Source organism: Stomoxys calcitrans, chromosome 3, assembly GCF_963082655.1.
Source record: "Stomoxys calcitrans chromosome 3, idStoCalc2.1, whole genome shotgun sequence".
In the NCBI taxonomy this organism is placed as follows: domain Eukaryota; kingdom Metazoa; phylum Arthropoda; class Insecta; order Diptera; family Muscidae; genus Stomoxys; species Stomoxys calcitrans.
Genome location: NC_081554.1, coordinates 174,562,901 through 174,579,672, shown reverse-complemented (window position 1 = coordinate 174,579,672; position 16,772 = coordinate 174,562,901). Strand labels below are relative to the sequence as shown.

At 37.8% G+C, this 16,772-nt stretch overlaps 1 protein-coding gene across 1 annotated transcript in view; it reads left to right on the top strand.

Moving 5' to 3' along the window:
* The first annotated feature begins 2,142 nt into the window (after positions 1-2,142).
* The window catches only part of LOC106088404 (uncharacterized), a 219,120-nt gene continuing 204,490 nt past the window's right edge, over positions 2,143-16,772 (top strand). The window contains exon 1 of the mRNA XM_059365702.1: positions 2,143-2,754. The gene's annotated coding sequence lies outside the window, so the exon portion shown is untranslated. The remainder of the gene's footprint in view (positions 2,755-16,772) is intronic.

The following is a 16,772-nucleotide window of genomic DNA, read 5'->3' as shown; positions in this document are numbered from 1 at the left end:
ATGCTAATCAATGAACTTACCAAAACTTTTTTACCTTTTTTTTACCACTGTTTTTTTCCAAAGTTATTGTAAATTTTGTCACAAATTCATATCATGTAAAAAATGAAAATCGAACCGCAAATGCTTTCGTAAATATCAAAACACATAGGAAACCGTGGACAAAATTGCAACAAATATAAATTAAAACTCGTAAAACTGATACAAACGGGATTTTTTTAAAGATTTTTGAGCATTATCCAGCAAAAAAGTTTTGAAAGTTGGATCACAAATGAAGAAATGCCAGCCCAAACAATATTTCGAAATATCGAGGTGACCAATTTCATCGGCCTGCCAACAGGCGCCCAGAAAACCGAGGGCCTTAACACACGATCTTTTTGACGCCTAAGCTCCAACCATTCCAAATTTGAAAAAAGGTATCTCTACACGTTGTCACACGGCATATTTTTTACCAGTTTTTTTCGATGTTCTCCCACTGTTCGACGTTTCGTACCTTGAAGCCTTCACATCTGAAGGTGTTTGAAGATGACCTTCTTTGACCAAGAGATCGAAACGCATCACACCAAGGTTGGTGTTGTTGTATCTTCTGGCTATACTTTTCCATTGCGAGAAATACAAGTTCTTCAATGACTAAGGTCTTCGCAAAAGAGAATTAAAATAAGTTTAAATCACCTAAATGACAGCCTTTTCAAGTTTTTATTTATTTATTTTTTTACTTTATTCATCCTTCCCTTCAATTGCTTAACTCAACATTCTGCCTACTCCACAATATGGTGGTGGTGAGTATAAAAATTGTAAACAAATCCTAACGCATAATATTTATGAATGGAAATTGCCAGCACGCCGGTATTTTTTAGTTCAAGTTCAATGTTAATAAAAGCCATTAATCTGCTGTGTGTAGGAGGGTGTGCTACGCACACACACTCTAAGAGAATGCGATAGGGAGAGTGAAAGAGAGAGAGAGAGAGAGTGTACATTGCCAACATAAAGGCATGTATTCAATGGACACACACACACACACCCCCACAAGCAAAGTATGAAGTTGTTGTGGCTCTTTTTTATTTAAATGGCTGTTGAGCACAGACTTTACAACCTACCCCAATGCCAGTTTAACAGATGAAGCACCCACACTGCCAATAATTTCCATTAACAGTAGCGTGTGTTATGTTATGTTAACAGAAGACTCTCTATGTTATAAACAGGCAATTTCTGCTTACATAGTGTTCTTACATTGCCATATGTTGGCCTCACTTACATTGTTATTGCCAATGACCCAATTTCACCACTTGTGGGGAGTGTTGGGGTAAGCACCAATGTTAACAGGTCTTCGTGGCCATCATCGTTGTGTTTGGCTATCTTTCTGTGTTAGTAGCACCATAACATCAGATTGCTTTTACGTTTCAACGAAAACGGACGCTTTTAACGGTTAACTAGCAAACCCATACATGGGCTAACACAACAAACACTCGAGGAAAAATGTCAAACCATTGCTTTGCTTTAATAGTTCATTGCAAATAATTCCATAAAGTGTTGTTTGTAAACAAAGTGAGCAACGAAAACAAAAATTCGTTGTGCAAATCAAAAGAAAGCAATGAATGAAGCGTTGAATATATCATAAATTTTTAAAATTTTAAGTGTTAATAATATATGCATGTGCTGCCGTTGGCAGATAGTGAACATCCAAAATTGCATTGCATTGGGTGTGTTTTTAATAGTTTATAAATGTCTGGCTGTTGTGGTCATAATAAATTGTTTTGATAATAGTTTTTTCTTCCTTATTCAGCTGAAAGCTTTATAAATAAAATATACACATGTATGGTTGATTTTGGGCTACACGTGTCAAAATGAAAGAAAACAAAAATAAAACAAGAAAAATTTATGTATAAATAAATTAAATGTTTATTTTAAATAACTTGTGTCTATCTATCGTTGCCTGAATAAGACTTTCTGTGTTTATAAATATTCGGAAAAATATTGAAAATAAAAAAAAATATTCAAAAAAAAAAAAACAAAAAAAAATAAAAGTTACTAAACAAAATATACAAAAAATAATTTTTTTTGGCAAAGCCAAACAAAACAAAAAAATTATTCAGCACTACTTATATAACTCCCTGATCTAAGTGATAAAAAATAAATTAAAAAACCTAGTGAAACATTTAAAAATAAAATATTCAAAAACAAGCTTGTGGTGAAATTAGTTATGAAAAAACTTAAAATTTAATAAAATGTTATTAAAAAGTTTCTTTTTTATTGTGTGTGACTTAAAATGAAGATTTAGGCAGTATTTTCCAAAAACAAAAATCCAACCAAACGAACAAAAATCTCATTGTTGTTGCCAGTTTATAAATAACTTAGCACTAAATAGGAATTTTATGAGCAAAAAATAAATGTTATCCCGCTTGCATTTTGCTCATAAACTAAGTGATACCCAAAACAAAATATTTGAATACTGTATATATAAGTGAGAATAAAATTCTTCCATATTGCAACAATCCAAAATTCTATGGTGTTAGATAAAAGTCAATTTTAATCACTTTTGGTGGTTTATAAAAAAAAATAAATAAAAAATATATAAAATAAAAAAAAAATTACATTAAAACCCTCTACCACTTTGAGGCAACTAATATTCGTATTAAAAAAAAAACAGAAAATCTACTTAAAAAATAACTCTGCTACCAAACAAATAAAAACTTCATCTAAGGGATTTTAATGAAATCTGCTCTCAAGCTTTGGATAATTGGAGTCCATTACAAACAGGTAAATATAATTTGTGTCAAAATTTTGCTTCAAGTTTTATTTCTATTCACTGGGAAACTCAAATGCCTTGCAAATTTGTCCACGAACATTCCATTAAGGAATAGGGACAAACTTCTCACATATCAATGAGTGCAGTCCGATTCAAATTTAAGCTTAGTGATAAGGTGCCTCCTTTTTAAAGCCGAGAGTCCGAATGATGTGCCGCAGTGCTACACCTCTTTGTGGAGAAGTTTTTTACATGGCTGCCATACCAAGTGGTGGAGTAACTCACAAATGTTGCCAGCATTTTACTTTACTTTAACTTTAATTGGCTATGACAGAATGCTTGTTTCACTAGCCGAACTAGCGCCTCGATCTTCTGCGCTCATTCTAAAATCTCTAAGACCAAGTTTCGAAATGTCTCCCACAACTTGAACTTTCCATCGGGCTTTTGGTCATCCCGGTTTGCCTTCAAAAGACTTCTTTGCTGAAGCTTCTTCATCCATTCTAACAACATGACTCAGCCAACGCAGCCGTTGTATTTTGATGCGTGTAACTATGCTATCGTCGTCATACAGCTCATACAGCTCGTTGTTCATACATCGTCCATATTCTCCGTTAACGCAAACTGGTCCATATATTTTACGAAGAATCTTTCCCTCACATATACTCCAAGTACTGCCTCACCTGCTTTCACAAGTACCCATGCTTCAGAACCATATAACAGCACGGGTAGTATCAGTGTCTTGTAAAGTGTAGTCTTCGTCTGTCGAGAGGTGGCCTTGTTTCTATTGGGTTGCCCAAAAAATAATTGCGGATTTTTCATATAGTCGGCGTTGACATATTTTTTCACAGCTTGTGACTCGGTAATTGCATTCTTTCTTCTGTCAGTTATCAGCTGTTACTTTCAGCTTGCAGGACTGTGTTATGCCCAAGTGCAAATTTTTGCAAATTTTGCCCATGAACATTCCACTAAGGAACAGGGGCAAACTTCTCTCACATATCATTGAGTGCAGTCCGATTCAAGTTTAAGCTCAATGATAAGGGGTCACCTTTTTATAGCCAAGTCCGAACGGCGTGCCGCAGTGCGACATCTCTTTGAAGAGAAGTTTTACATAGTACCTCACAAATGCTGCCAGCATTAGGAGGCGAAAACCACATCAGAAAATTTTATCTGATGGTCCCGCCAGGATTCGAACTCAAGCGTTCAGGGTCATAGGGGGACATGCCAACCTTTGCGCTACGGTGACCTTTGCCAGTATTATTCTTCGCTTCACTCAAAACTGGTGTCATTTGTTATGGTTACGATGGTGCTGAGGTAGATAAAGTTGCGGACTATCTCAAAGTTGTGGTTCCCAACTTTCTCCATTTTCTTTATCTGCTCGGTTGTACAAGGCATTTTGGGAGTTGAAACCATTTATTTCGTTTTATCTCCAATTTATTGTCAGACCCATTTTCCCTGACTCTCTTTCGATTCTTTCAAAGACTGCACTTACTACTTCCGGTGACCGATCTATGATGCCGATGTCAACGGCATAGGCGAGAAGCAGGTGTTCTCTTGTGATTTGTGTGCCATATCTATTCACATCTGCATCTCGTATAATCTTCTCCAGCAGGATATTTAAGAGATCACACAATAGGCTGCCTCCTAGTCTGAAACCTCGTTTGGTATAAAATGGTTCGGAGAGATTCTTTCCCATTCTTACTGAGGAATGCGTATCAGCAAGTGTCATCCTGCAGAGTCTTATTAATTTTGCAGTGATACCAAATTCTGATATGGCTTGAAATACCTTTCAACGTAATGGGGTATCGAAGGCGGCATTGTAGTCAACAAAGAGATGGTAGGTGTCGAATTTGCCTTCTCGGGTCGTTTCTAGGATTTAGCACAGTATGAATATCTGGTCTGGAGGTATCGAAAGCGGCTTTGTGTCGAATTGGCCTTCTCGGGTTTTTTCCAGGATTTGTCGCAATGTGAATATCTGATCTAAGGTGGATTTACCAGGCCTAAAGCCGTAGTGATAGGGCCCATTTATCTTACCGACTTTAGGTTTTAATCTTGCACACAGTACTCTCTAGAGTATCTTGTATGCGATGGGGAGGAGACTTATTCCTCTGTAATTGGCACATTCCGTCTCGTCTCCTTTCTTGTGTACGGGACATAGTATGCTGATGTTACAATCATGGGGTATGCTTTCTTCTAGCCATATTGCGCAGATAAACTGATGCATATGCCTTATCAGTGTGTTGCCTCAGGTCTTAAATAGTTCAGCAGGTAACCCGTCGGCTCCTGCTGCCTTGTTGTTTTTCATTTGGGTCACAGCTACTTGGACTCTGACTAGGAGTGTCAGAATGAGGGAAACATTCTGTACCATCATCATTGATTGGTTCTGCGGTATGCTCTTCGTCGCCAACGTCGGACACTAGCAGTTAGGTAAAACGTTCTTTCCATATCCTCAGCAAATTTGAAGACGATCGGATGAAAACTGCGAAATGTAGTTTGTAAGCAAATTAATACGGACAGACGAACAGACAGTCAGATTGGCAGAGAGACAGATAGACGGACAGACAGTCAGATAGACAGAAAGACGGGCAAATTAATATGGACAGACGAACAGACAGTCAGATTGGCAGAGAGACAGATAGACGGACAGACAGGCAGATAGACAAACAGACGAACATAGCTAAATCGAATCCGAAAGTGATTCTAAGTCAATCGGTATACTTTCCAATGGGTCTATCTCTCTTCCTTTTGGGTGTTACAAACAAATGCACTAAGTTATAATACCCTGTACCACAGTAGTGGTGTAGGGTATAAAAACCCGAAAATTGCAAATTACAGCCATATCAATTCGAAAACAAGTAAGGCAAAGCAAAACTCGGGCGGTGATGACACATATACACAACGCTTAAATTACCCATACAATTATATGGACGCTATATCAGGAATGTCTAGAGTCATACGGAAACCTTTTTACCAAAGTTCAGGAAAATCGGTTGACAAGTTGTTATTACAATATTAGCTCAATTCGAACAGTGTACGGACTTGAGGCTTCATCTCTGAAAATTTGCCCATGAACAGTCCACAGGTACATATCAATGAGTGCTGTCTGATTAAAGTTTTAGCTCAATGATAAGGCCGAGTCCAATCAGCGTGCCGTATTGCGACACTCCCCAAAGAGGTGTTTTTTTATGTTTTATGTTATCAGTCCTATGTCTAGAGTCATACAGCATCCTTTGTGCCAAAGTTAGGAAACATAGGTTGACAAATTGCTACTACAATATTAGCTCAACTTGCGACACCTCTCTGGGGAAAAGTTTTAAATGGCATAGTACCTCACAAATGTTGCCAGCTTCATCTCTACACAGATAAAAATAATTTTGAAAGCCAACAACTTTGGTCGAAAAAACAACTACGAAAGTTGTTAATTTTCCTGCAACAATTTATTTTGAAACTCAACGACCCATGGTACAAATTTGTTGTTGAAAGGCACTTTTTGCAAGCAACAACAATATATCCATAAGCAAGGCAAAAAACCATTTAACCAGCCAACGCATGTGCTTTGCTTCGGATTCGATCTAGCCATGTCCGTCCGTCTGTCGAAGTCACAATGCGTAAAACTTGCCGCTCAAAATTTTGCACCGATACTTAATATTGATGTAGGTCATTGGGGATTGCAAATGGGCCATATCAGTTTAGATTTGGATGCAGCTATATCCAAATCTCCCGATATGACTTCTTGACCCCCTGGAAGCAACAATCCCCATCCAATTTGGCTGAAATTTTGCACATAGCATTCTGTTTTGTCTGTCAAGTCTGGATTCAATGCCAAATTCGTTGAGAATTTTAAATTTCACATACAAATTTGGTAGTTGGTTTTTTCTAAGAGTTTTTCTTTCTGTGTAGGCCAACAGAGAATTGCAACAGACATATAGACGGACAGACATGCATGCAGGCAGACAGACGGGCAGGCAGATGGACAGACAAGATCTGTATACTAATTATTGATTATATCTCGCTTTCCACTTGTCGTCAGAAACAAATGCACTAAGTTAGCCTCTTCCCCATTAGTGATGTGGTGGTAATACCCTACGAAGATCCTAGAAAAAATTTAAATGTCTCTGTCAAATGACAAAGCTCTATCTAAATGATGAGCGAAATTTAGTGTTAACAAGTAAAAGCGTGCTAAGTTCGGCCGGGCCGAATCTTATATACCCTCCACCATGGATCGCATTTGTCGACTTCTTTTCCCGGCATCTCTTCTTAGGCAAAAAAGGATATAAGAAAAGATTAAATTATATGTTGGAGACCTGTGTAAAATTTCCGCCAAATCGTATAAGAATTGCGCCCATTGGGGCTCACGAAGTAAAATAGAGAGAACGATTTATATGGGATCTGCATCGGGCTATAGACCGATTCAGACCATAATAAACACGTTTGTTGATGGTCGTGAGAGGATCCCTCGTACAAAATTTCAGGCATATCGAATAATAATTGTGACCTCTAGGGGTCAAGAAGTCAAGATCCCAGATCGGTTTATATGACAGCTGTATAAGGTTATGGACCGATTTGAAACATATTTGGCACAGTTGTTGGATATAATAACGAAATACTTCGTGCAAAAATTCATTCAAATCGGATAAGAATTGTGCCCTCTAGAGGCTCAAGAAGTCAAGACCCAAGATCGGTTTATATGGCAGCTATATCAGGTTATGGACCGATTTAAACCATACTTGGCACAGTTGTTGGGTATCATAACAAAACACGTCGTGCGAAATTCCATTCCAATCGGATAAGAATTGCGCACTCTAGAGGCTCAAGAAGTCAAGACCCAAGATCGGTTTATATGGCAGCTATATCAAAACATGGACCGATATGGCCCATTTACAATACCAACCGACCTACACTAATAAGAAGTATTTGTGCAAAATTTCAAGCGGCTAGCTTTACTCCTTCGGAAGTTAGCGTGCTTTCGACAGACAGACGGACGGACGGACGGACATGGCTAGATCGACATAAAATGTCACGACGATCAAGAATATATATACTTTATGGGGTCTCAGACGAATATTTCGAGTAGTTACAAACAGAATGACGATATTAGTATACCCCCCATCTTATGGTGGAGGGTATAAAAAAAGGGTAAAAACCTCTATTAAAATTTTTTTCTGAATACGTAATTCGTATTTTCTTATGCCGAATTTTTTAAAATAAGTTTAATGAAAAAAAAAAATTTTTTTTTTGGTCGACCGGGGGCCTCGAACCTGGGTTTGCAAGTCATTAACGGCATGTGAGTTTTGAGTTCTTCATGGTAGTACGCCTATTTAACAACTATCTCAACCAATGTTTTTGTTGAAAGTCAAAAAAATTTCAATAATTTTGTCTGTCAAATCTTTTGTAGAGACTTTTTACGTTCTTCAACAAATAATGTCTTCGATTCAATGTTAAATTCGTTGAGAATTTAACTACAAAATTGGTAGTTGGTTTTTTCTGAGAGGTATTTTTTTCAGTGTAGGCCAACAGAAATTTTTGTCAAATTTATTGATAATCCTAATGAGAATTTCTAAAGACATATAACCATATAGACGGACAGACAGGCAGGCAGGCAGATAGACGGACAGGCAGATGGACAGAGAGACGGACAGAAACCCAGATAGATAAAGAGACAGAAGAACAGACAGATGGACAGACATGATCTGTATACTTATCAATGATTCTATCTCATTTTCTACTCGCCGTTAGAACAAATGGACTTAGATATAGAAGCCTCTACCACATTAGTGATGTGATGGTAATACCCTACGAAGATCCAAGAAATAATTTAAAAGTTCGACTGGACCGAACTTTGGATACCCACCACCTTTGGTACATATGTAAACCACTTTTCGTCATATTCCGGGGAAAAATCCATAATGGACCGATTTGGACCATAAGCGGCACGGAAATTGAGTGGTCTAGAAAGTACAAGTCAATGTTAAATTTCGTAAAACAAAATAATGGTATTTTTGGTAGCCAAAAACAATCTGAACCATATACGGCAGAGATGTCGAAAAGCATAACATAAGTCACTGCGTCAAATTTCAGAGAGATCGGTCTATATGGCAGCTATACCCAAATCTAAACCGATCAGGGCCAAATTATAGAAAGTTGTCGAAGAGCCTAACACAACTCACTGTCCCAAATTTCGGCAAAATCGGACAATAAATGCACCGTTTATGGCCCAAAACTTTAAATCGAGAGATCGGTCAATATGGCGGCTATATCCAATTCTGGATCGATTTGGGCCAAATAGAAGAAGGATGTCGAAGGGCCTAACACAACTCACTGTTGCAAAATTTCGACGATATCGGAAAATAAATGAGTCTTTAATGGGCCCAAAACCTTAAATCGAAAGATCGATGTATATGGCAGCTATATCCACATCTTATTCGATTTAGGCCAAATTGCAGAAATATGTCGAGGGGCTTAACTTAACTCACTGTCCCACATTTCGGCCACATTGGACAATAAATGCGCCTTTTATGGGTTCAAAACCTTAAATCGAGGGATCGGTCTATATGGCAGCCATATTCAAATCTATATCGATTTGGGCCAAATAGAAGAAGGATGTCGAAGGGCCTAACACAACTCACTGTTGCAAAATTTCGACGACATCGGTCAATAAATGCGCCTCTTATGGGCCCAAAACATTAAATCGAGAGATCGGTCTTTATGACAGCTATATCCAAATCTGGATCAATATATGCCATATTGCAGAAGTATGTCGAAGGGGCTAACACAACTCACTATCCCAAATTTCGGCGAAATCGGACAATAAATGCGCCTTTTATGGCCGCAAGACCTTAAATCGAGAGATCGAACTATATGGCAGCCATATCCAAATCTGGACTGATCGGAGCCAAATTGAAGAAAGAAGTTGAGTGGCCTATTATAACTCACTGAGCCAAATTTCAGCAAAATCGAATAATAAATGTGGCTTTTATGGGCCTAAGACCCTAAATCGATGGATCAATCCATATGGCAACCGATCCACCGATCTAGGGTCTTAGTTATCCGATTTATTATCCGATTTTGCTGAAATTTGGTACAGTGAGTTGTGTTAGGCCACTCGATCGATCTCGGCCAAATTGACGAAGAATGTCGGAGGGCCTAACCCAGCTCACTGTCCTAAATTTCAACAAAATCGGATAATAAATTTGGCTTTTATGGGCCTAAGACCCTAAATCGGCGGATGGGTCTATAAGGGAGGTATATCAAGATATAGTCCGATACAGCCCATTTTCGAACTTAACCTGCTTTTGGAAAAAAAGTGTCTGTGCAAAGTTTCAGCTTAATATCTCTATTTTTAAAGACTGTAGCGTGATTTCATCAGACAGACAGACGGACGAATATGTCTAGATCGTCTTAGGTTTTTACGCTGATCTAGAATATATGTACTTTATAGGGTCGGAAATGGATATTTCGATGTGTTGCAAACGGAATGACAAAATGAATATACCCCCATCCTTCGGTGGTGGGTATAATTAATACACCCCCGGTTTTATGATGGTGGGTATAAAAATGGGAAATTGATCTGACTTGGTATACAACCTTATATAGTAAGGTCCCATAGAAACTCTCCCTGTTAGACCTATGGAGGCCATAGAAGCCTGAACTGTTATACGATTGGGCATGGAATTTTGCAAGTAGTGTTCTATTACGACTTCCAACAACCGTCCCAAGTATGCTTTAAATAGGCATATAGCTCTCAAATAACTTTCTGACATTATTTCGTTTATACAAGGAAAGTATCCATTATAATGAGTTTTTCTTTGGAATAACCATCATATTTGAGATTCCATTCCACGAGTTATCACAATTGACGCCTTGAAGTGTTTTCATTAACAAAATTTCAAGAAAAGCCTGCCATGAAATTTTATGTGCCAGAAGTACCTATTCCCTGAGGCGGCTTAATACAAAAATCTACCAACTTTTCATCAGCAGGGAGTCGCAGGGCCAATACAATGCGAAATCTTCACAAATTAAGAGTATGGTTTTTTTTTTTTGCAGAAAAAATGTGTCATGCATAAACATAAAAGCATAACAAATATGTTTTTTTTTTTATCATACGTGTCCTTTGTGTATCTAGGCTGGTATATCGTGAGCTTGAAAGAAAAATGCCCAACAAAATAAATTACCAACACTTAGCAACTGGGCGATGTCATTGACATCCTCAAGAATGGAATGCTGATGAATTGTTATGAGATGGCTTTTTTGATGGTTTTAATCTAGTCTATTTTTAAAAAGGAGTTCATTTTTGGGGTTTGTCATGAAAAGGATTCCTCTGTGAAGTATTAAGAAAATTGTAAATATATTTGTTGTTGCATATGTACCAAAACAACATAGAACTCATATGACAAACAAGACAATTAATTAGGCCAAAGACTTAGAAATTAATTGCAATATGAGACAAAAATACACAGTGCCTAGCAATTTATACAAAAAATGGACGCAAAAAGAATGAATAAATAAGCCCAAAACTCCTTTTTTGGATAACAATTAGCATAATTGTTGCAAAAGAGTACCAATATATTCTATTTTAGCCTGTGGGAAGAAAAATTAAGGCTTCTAAGGTCTTAAGGAGTCAAATCGGGAGATATCGTATATTCAAACAAGGATCAGAATCAGTTCTTTGCGACCTACATCAATTAAAACAGCCGTATTCCCAAAACTTAGTGAAGCCTTAAAAAAGGTTTATTTGACAGTTCTACAAAGAAAGTCTGTCAAATAAACCTATTTTAAAGCTACATTATGTTTTGTGAATACTAACGAAATTATCTGTGCCAAATCTTATTCCGCTAGCTTTATTTGTTTGTATGCTCTGGTGATTTCCCTAGAGGGATGGACAACGTATGCTCTGTTAAAAATTATAGGTTATCCATTATTTCAGATAGATTGTACAAACAGTCTGCCTATTTTACCCCATCAGCTTTTCTCTTCGGTTCTTGAATATTGTAGAGGGAAACCTTCGGCTCCTAATGCCTTTTATATTGTCAGTTCACTTACTGCTATTTTCAACTCATTCAAGTTGAGAGAGCTGCCCAGAACTGATATCTGCTCATAACTCTCATATATTTCGAAAAGGTGAGAAGGCAAGGCCAGATATAGTGTTATTGGAAATTGCAAATTTGCCCATGAACATTCTATAAGGAACAAGGTCAAACTTCTCACACATTAATGTGTGCTGTCCGAATCAAGTTTAACATCAGTGATAAGGGACCACCTTTTTATAGCCGAGTCCGAACGTCGCGTCTCAGTGTGACACCTCTCTGTGCAGAAGTTTTTATATGGCTGTCATATCAAGTGGTACAGTAACTCACAAATGTCGCCAGCATTAGGATGGGAGAACCAACGCTGAACACCGACCGATTCAGATCATACTCGGCAATAATGTTGGAAGTTGGAAGATAAAAATTGAGGTCTCAAGGGGCTTAGGAAGCCAAAACTGGCGATCGGTTTATGTAGGGGCTTCATCTAAATCTGAACCGATTTCGAGCAAACTCCTCAGATACTGTGGCAGTCGCCGAGGAAAGCGTTTTCCAAAATTTTGGAAAGATGGGTCAATAAATGCGCTTGCTGTGACACTAGAAGTTAAAATCGGGCGATATATATATATGAGAGCTATATGTAAATCTGAATTGATTTCCTAGAATTTCACCAGTAATATTGAGAGTCAAGAGAAAATCCCTCTTGCCGAATTTCGAGAAAATCGGTTAACAAACGACCATTTTATTGCAATATTAATGGAAATCGGACGAACATATATATGGGAGCTATATCTAAATCTAAACTGATTTTGACCATACTCTATGTATATTGTGGTAATCGTCGAGGAGAGCGTTGAGCAATATTTTGGCAAGATTGGTCAATAAATGCGCTTGCAGTGGCTCTAGGAGTGAAAATCGGACGAACATATATATGAGAGCTATATCTAAATCTGAACCGATTTCCATGAAATTCACCAGTTATGTCGAGAGTAGTAAAAAAATCCTTCCTGACAAGTTTCGAGAGGATCGGGTAACATATGACCATTTTATTGCATTATTACTGAAAATCGGATGAACATATATATGGGAGCTATATCCACATCTGAACCGATTTTTTTCCAATTTCAGTAGGCTTCGTCTCTAGGCCGAAAAATATGCCTGTACCAAATTCGAAGACGATCGGATCAAAGTTGCGATCTGTAGTTTGTACACATATTAACATGGACAGACAGACGGACGGACAGACAGACAGACAGACGGACATAGCTAAATCGAATCAGAAAGTGATTCTGAGTCGATCGGTATACTTATCAATGGGTCTATCTCTCTTCCTTTTGGGTGCTACAAACAAATTCACTAAGTTATAATACCCTGTACCACAGCAGTGGTGTAGGGTGTAAAAAGTTTCCGTGTGTCTGTTGAAATTATTGTACAAACAGGTAAAAGCGTGTTAAGTTCGGCCGGGCCGAATCTTATATACCCTCCACCATTGATCGAATTTGTCGAGTTCTTTTTCGGTATCACTTTTTAGACAAACAAGGGATAAAAGAAAAGAATTGCTACGCCAATGGAATTGAGGGATGGAGACCACAGTAGAAGTCTATGTGTAAAATTTCAGCAAAATCGAATAAGAATTGGGCCTTTTTGGGGCTCAAGAAGTATAAAAATCTAAGGCGATCCAGCCATGTACGTCCGTTTGTCTGTTGAAATCACGCTACAGTCTTCAAAAATAGAGATATTGAGCTGACATTTTGCACTGGATCTTTCTTTATCCATAAGCAGGTTAAGTTCAAAGCTTGGCTATATCGGACTATATCTTGATATAGCCCCCATATAGACCGATCCGCCGATTTAGGGTCTTGACCCATAAAAGTCACATTTATTATCCGATTTTGCTGAAATTTAGGACAGAGGGTTGTGTTGGGCCCCTCGACGTCTTTCTTTAATTTGGCCCAGATCGTTCCAGATTTGAATATATCTGCCATATAGACCGATTTCTCGATTTAAGGCTTAGGGCCCATAAAAGGCGCATTTATTGTCCGATTTCGCCGACATTTGGGACAGTAAGTTGTGTTAGGCTCTTCGACATTCTTCTGCAATTTGGCTCAGATAGGTCCAGATTTGGATATAGCTGCCATATAGACCAATCTCTTGATTTAAGGTCTTGGGGCCATAGAAGACGCATTTATTATCCGATTTTGCTGAAATTGGGGACAGTGAGTTGTCTTAGGCCCTTCGACATTCTTATAGCTACTAAAAAGACCAATATTTTGTTATACAAAATTGAATAATGACTTGTACTTATTAGTATTTGGTCCAGATCGGTACATATTTCGATATAACTGCTATGGGACATAAGGTATGCAATTTTTACCGGATTTTGATGGAAGGTGGTTTACATATATACCCGAGGTGGTGGTTATCCAAAGTTCGGCCCGCCCGAATGATCATGTTTCGTAAAGCTACTATGGTGGGATAAATTATGCATTTTTCAACGGGTTCTGATGACAGGTGGATTATATATATACCTGAGGTGGTGGGTATTCAAAGTTCGGCCCGGCCAAACTTAACGCCTTTTTACCTTTTTCAATTTGCAATAAGGACTTGATTCATCAAACTTAATCTACAATAAATCGATTGTAACGTATGCTGTGTGGCTTGTGGCACCGTTTTGTTGAAACCACATGCCGTCCAGGTGTTATCTTCCAATTCAGGACAAAAATAATCAGTGGGCATGCTGAGGTAGCGTTGTCCATTCGCATAGTCAACAAAGAAGTATGACCCAATGATGATGCCAGCATGCAAACTGCACCAAACAGTTGTTTTTTGTTGTGGATGAAGTGTTGATTCGTGAATCACATGTGGATTTTTCATTTGACCAATAAATCATATTGTGCTTATTGATGAACCCATTAAGGCAAAACAAAGTTCGAGTTAAGGCCTGTAAAGTAGTAGTCACCGACTACGATTTGCAAAGTTTTTCATTTATTACCCGAATTCCATGAAATTTGGCACAGTGTGTTCTGGTACACCTCTACCCATTCCTGTCAAATGTGGTCTAGACTGGACCGGAGCATTTTACATCCTATTTCGATGAACTTCCAATACAAGCCAAAAATAATCAGTGAGCATGCTGAGGTAGCGTTATCCATTCACGGTAACGTGACGATTGACATCATGGAGGAAGAAGCATAACCCAATGATGACGCCAGCATGCAAACTGCACCAAACAGTTATTTTTTCTTGTGGATGAAGTGTTGATTTGTGAAGCACATATGGATTTTCAACTGACTAGTAACGCAATGTTTGCTTGTTGATGAACCTATGAACCAAAAAAAATTTGGATTTTGGAGGAATTTCTGTTAGAGTAGCGGTCACCGGCTCCGAATTTCGGTAGTTAATGTTTATAATTTGCAGGTGTTGTTCTTTCGTGCGTTATCCATTCACGGTAACGGGGCGATTGCCATCATCGACGAAGAAGCATCACCCAATGATGATGCCAGCATGCAAACTGCATCAAACAGTTATTTTTTATGGATAAAGTAGTAGTCACCGACTACGATTTGCAAACTTTTTCATTTATTACCCGAATTCCTTGAAATTTGGCACAGTGTGCTCTGGTACACCTCCACCCATTCCTGTCAAATGTGGTCTAGATTGGACCGGAGCATTTCGATAAAATCCTATTTCGATAAAATTAAGCAACGCAAGTTCTGGTGCGCCTCTAAACTTTTTTGTAGGATATCGTCCAGTTTGGACCATATTTGGATATAGCTACCATCTAGACCGATCTCCCAATATAGAGTATTGAGCATTTTATATATAAGGGCAGCATTTTTCATCCGATTTGGATGAATTTTGAAACAGTGAGTTTTGATGGACCATATCGTCCAGGTTCATGTCTTCCCATACAAGCCAAAAATAATCAGTAAGCATGGTGAGGTAGCGTTATCCATTAACGGTAACGTGACGATTGAAATCATCGATGAGGAAGCATGACCCAATGATGACGCCAGCATGCAAACTGCATCAAACAGTTGTTTTTTGTTGTGGATGAAGTGTTGATTCGTGAAGCGCATGTGGATTTTCAAGTGACCGGTAACGCAAAGTTTGCTGGTTGATGAACCTATGAACATCATCGACGAAGAAGCATGACCCAATGATGACGCCAGCATGCAAACTGTATCAAACAGTTGTTTTTTGTTGTGGAAGAAGTGTTGATTTGTGAAGCGCATATGGATTTTCAACTGACCAGTAACGCAAAGTTTGCTGGTTGATGAACCTATGAATCAAAAAAAAAAAAAAAAAAAATTTGGAGTTTGGAGTTTGGAGCCGGTCGCCGGCTCCGAATTTTGGTAGTTAGTGTTTATAATTTGCAGGTGTTGTTCTCTCGTGCACTTTACCATAACGAAAACTTTGAGTTTACTGAATAGACATATACAGTTTAATGATTAGTGTAAGAGTTGTCAAGTCCCTATTTAAAAAACCAAATTTTCTTCCTCCTTAACTTCGTCCTTGCAGTGAGTTATTTGAACATATTTTTTTATTTGAGTCAAATATAATACAGATAAGTGTTTGTTTAGCTTTTGCCTTTATTAGAGATTATTAAAATTACATTTCTTGTTGTGCTAAACCAATTTTATTTATAAAACAAAATATAAATTAAATAAATAGGGCATATTAAAATGTGGCATATAATGGGTTGCCCAAAAAGTAATTGCGGATTTTTTAAAAGAAAGTAAATGCATTTTTAATAAAACTTAGAATGAACTTTAATCAAATATACTTTTTTACACTTTTTTTCTAAAGCAAGCTAAAAGTAACAGCTGATAACTGACAGAAGAAAGAATGCAATTACAGAGTCACAAGCTGTGAAAAAATTTGTCTACGCCGACTATATGAGAAATCCGCAATTACTTTTTGGGCAACCCAATACATAGTAGCAAAGAAATTTAATTTGTCCACCAAATATTCTATATTTGACAAATGTGCGAAATGAAATTTTGCTAAGAACC